Here is a 4645-nt window from a genome sequence, read left to right as displayed (position 1 = left end):
TGAGTGAGTGAGTGAGTGAGTGAGTGTTTGAGAGGAGTAAGTAAAGGCACCACCTAGGGACTCCAAGCTCAGAGGAGAGAGGGAATGCTTGCTGAAAAATAATGCACACCACCCCGAAACAATGCAGACTGCAGACAGCCAAGAGGCAGCTACAGAGGAAGGTTGAGTGCTGCAGCAAAGGCACTACCAGGCTAGGTAACTGCCATTAAGAAGCTCTCTGACACGAATGTCTCCTTCTTATAAGTTCTCTAATGGGACAGCTGCCATGTACATAGGCCTAACTTCCATGAAAAATATGCATAGATAGAGACAAATAGACATGAGGTGTAGAATAACATTCAATCCCCATCTCAAAGGGGGACCCATAGAAGATATGGAGTGAGTAATCTCAATGGAATAAAATTTAAAAAAAAATCATTTTACCATCTTTGTTGAGCTATAATTTACATACCATACAGTTTCCCTATTTACAGTATACAATTCAATGGCTTGACAGTATTCACTATAATGTCAGTCTAAAACAATTTTATCATCTCAAAAAGAAATCTGTATCCATTATCTCCCCCTCCTACTCCTCCTGTCCGCAGCCTCTGGATGCTAATATACTCTGTCTGTCTGCAGAGTTTCTTTCTCTGCGTTTTTCATATGAGTGGAATTACATATGTTCACTGTGATTTGGAATCAACTTGATGGCAGTAAGGTTTGAGTTTTGGGTGGTCTTTTGCTATTGTTTTTAGCATAGATTTTTCTAGGCTTATCTACATTGTAGCTTGTAACAGAACACAATCCCTCTTATTGCCAAGTCATATAACACTCTGTGGATGTGGCACATCGTATTTATCTATTCATCAGTTGATGGGTATTAGGATTGGTTCCACTTTTTGTCTCTTCTAAAAAATGCTGCTAGGAATACCTGTGTGCAAGTTTTTCAGTGACATATGCTTTTATTTTGGTTTGGGATGTGCCTAGGGGTAGACAGGCTGGATCATATGATACGTTTTTAGAAATTCATTATTAATTTGGGAGTTAATACATATATCATTCCGTAGCTCAATCACATCAATATTGTACAATCAAGTAATATTATACAATTGCTACTATAATCACTTTCTAAACATTCTTTTCCTTTCTGGACTCCTTGACATTATCTTCCTTTATTTCCCCCGCCCCGCCACCCTCCAAACCCCCTGCTCCCAAACCCTTATTCTATTTGCTGTCCCTATAGCTTCATCAATCCTGGGGTTATATAATTCTGTGTTTTACTTTCTTGAGGTCTCACCAAACTGTTTACCCAAGCATTTAGTTGCTCCATGTAACATGACATCACCAGCAATATATGAGAGCTCTGAATTCTCTACATTCTGCCAGCATGTTGTTATTATCTGTCTTTTTAAAACTTGCAGCATGTGAAGTGGTACCTCAGGGTTTTGACTGGCATTTTCAAAAACACTGCCAACCACAAGGTCATCCATTTGAGTCTACCAGCTGATCTGTGAGAGAAAGGTGGGGTGTTCTCTTCCCTTAAAATGTTACAGCCTCGGGAACCCAAAGGGCGGTCCAACTCTGCCCTGTGAGGTCCCCATGATTTGGAATCGACCTGGTGACAGTGGGCTTTGCTTTGTTTTGAATAGGCGATGACCCTGAGCATGTTTTCATGTACTTATCGACCACTTGTCTACCTTCTTAAAGAAACTTCTACTCAAACCCTTGGTCCATTTAAAATATTGGGTTATTTCTTTACTGTCAAGTTGGAGAATTCTTTATATAGTCTCCATACTGGTCCTTGGTCAGCAGTGTGATTTAAAAATATTGTCTCCTATTCTGTGGGTGGTTTTCTCACGTCCTTTTTGGTGTCATGGAATGCCCTTTTGCGACAGTTCCTAAGCATCGCCTTTTCCAAGCACTACCCCGACTGCTTCAGCTGCAGTGCGCTGCCGGGACTGGAGGTGCCGAAAGCAAGGGCCTCCTGGGTCTTTGTCCCAGTCTGTGAAACATGCCATTGTGGAGGATGCTCAATTCATACTGGTGATCCCTGCGCTCTCTAAACAGCAGCAACAATTGTGCTTCCTTTGGGTGCGCTAGCCACCCTGGACCAGTCACTAAACAGTGAGTCCGCCGACCTGACCTGCAGCACTTGCAGCAGCTCCTTGACACCACGCATCCTTTCTAACATCCGGTGAACCCCAGGTAGCTCAGAGGGCAGCTGTGCTCCCTGTGGGTTTCCATCACTGGTTGCCATGCCTTCCTTCCAGGGCACCTCTGGGTGAACTCTAATGTTTAGCACGGTTGTAGGACTTTCTGCCTCGGCTGCAGTTCAAGGCTGCCACGCTCAGTTAGTTTAACGTGGAATCATCATTGCCGGTTTTCTTCTGGGCCACTTCATTGTGATAATGTGTTTACTGTTGCGTTAAGAAATTATCTAACCCTCCACATTTAGTCTCAGATAATTTAATTAGGGAGGCTGGCCAGCACAGTGCGCACTGCATGGATTAACCTCAAATGTCTCACTTAGAAGGGGTTGAAGAGGGACAAGCGGAAGTGTCATTACTTCCAACGAATGTCCGATGGCCATTCTCGCCTGTTTTCAGTCCTCAGATCTACCCCTGAACATTTCCGAGCATGAATGGGCCTCTGTCAACCTCAGCTCTCTTGGGAGGCCTTTGTTTCTGAAATGCAAGAGGGCTTTGGTATGCAAAGCTTGTTTTAGTTCCAAGCACTCTTTCAATTAGCAAATTGTAAACACAAATGGAGCTACTAAAGGTCAGATGCTCTGGATTTCGTTAATAAAATTGACTCAAAGCACAGAAAATTCAGGAGCTGTTTATAGCTCTCAGAACTGTTGTGACTGCCATGGGCAGATTTAGAAATGTTTGCGTTACCAATCTTACTTCCTGATTTTATTTTTTTCATACATAGAAACTTATTTTAAAACGAAACTGAATGCAAACCACCAACCTCCTGTGGACTATGGTAATACTTCCAGCCTTAGGGGTTCCTGGGAGCAGGGCCAAAGACAGAGTTGTCCCAGCAGATTTACTGCCCAGTGGGGACACTCTCAGGGACTGTGGAGCATCTGAGTGGCACAAAAGGTTAAACCGCTCTGCTGCTAGATGGCACCTTGGAACTGCCCGCCCACCCAGAGGCTCCTGGCAGAAAGGATTGGCAATGGGCTTCTGAATAATCAACGATTGCAAGCTCCGTGGGGCACTGCTCGAGCCTGACACACATCCTGTGGCCATGAGCTGGAATCAGTTAAACAGCAGATGAGTTTTCCTCCGGAACTGCCCTCAAGTACAAAGCAGCAAACTCAGCGCCATCGAGTCCAGGCTGACACACAGCCACCCTCTAGCAGAGGGTAGAGCTGCCCTGGGAGTTTCCTGGACTGTCGCTGTTTGTGGGAGCAGAGAGCCCCGCTTTCCCGGGGAGTGGCTGGTACTTTTGGGCTGCTGAGCTTGTGGTTCGCAGGCCCCTACTTAACCACTAAGACACCAGGGCCTCCTCCTAGATGCTCATCCCATTCTTTATCTTATATGGGAAAGTTGTGGACCAGCTGACGATTTAACAGTGGGAAAAATGGGTCAGATAAATTGGTTACCGTTATCTACGATAGGGCTATTCTACTATTAAAAAAATCGCTTTGAAGAATAGTGAATAACATAAAAATAAGTTAATGACAAAAGTAAATGCTCAAAGCTGGTTTATACCAGAGTCATCGTTTAGAATGTAAACCTAAACAGAAACGCTTATTGACTTGTTCATGGTTGGTATTTCCGGGCTGTGACCTGGCAGATGGAGGACTTGATTTTCCTCTCTTTTTATAACTGTGTCTTCCACAGCCAATGTGGATCAGTTTTATTAGCAAAATTTGCAACTCATTTAAATGTACTCAGTCTGAGGAATGAGGTTAACGAGGCGCTCATGTATGATTAAAGAGAAATGAGTCCGTTTTGGTTACCTGGTATTGAAATCCAGGAGCCCTGATGGCATAGTGGCTGTGCTTTGGACTGCGATCCTCATGGTCAGCAGTTCAAAACCACCAGCAGCTCTGCGGGACACAGACTGAGCTTTCTACTCTTGCAAACAGTTACAGTCTTGGAAACCCACAGGAGATCACTAGGAGTCAGAATTAACTTGATGGCAGCTCATTTTATTGTTATTATTAAATCCCAGAGTATTAACAAAGAGACTGACATCAAATATTCCAATCTTTAGTCCTCCATACAAGTATAGGCATATGTCCTGATTCGGAGTTCAGAAAAAGACAATCACTGCGCACCTTGGAACAGTTCACAGGCCACCATCAGTGTTTCACACACTCTTTAGACCGCTGAACTGCAAAGGTGACCAGGACGAATCCTGGGGAGACAGGGAGAAGCTGTGTCCCTCATCAGTCTGCTTGATACGTTTAGGAAGGCAGAGTGAGGTAGTTTGCCTTGGGAAATCAGGCAGGCCATTTGCAGAAGACACATAAGATGGAAGGAGCTTGGCTTAAGAGTGTCCTCCTCCAGCAGACACCAAAGAACAAAAACCATCATTGTGTGACCACCTACCCCACATAAACGCTGAAGACGAATGTGTGCATAAGTAAGTGTGGTGAAGAAGGCTGATGGTGCCCGGCTATCAAGACTTCTAGCGTCTGGGGATT

The sequence above is a fragment of the Echinops telfairi genome, unplaced genomic scaffold (assembly GCF_000313985.2).
Source record: "Echinops telfairi isolate 266 unplaced genomic scaffold, ASM31398v2 ScPeMD7_9;HRSCAF=40, whole genome shotgun sequence".
NCBI lineage: Eukaryota > Metazoa > Chordata > Mammalia > Afrosoricida > Tenrecidae > Echinops > Echinops telfairi.
The sequence above is the reverse complement of the archived record's forward strand: the minus strand, read 5'-3'. Positions refer to the sequence as shown.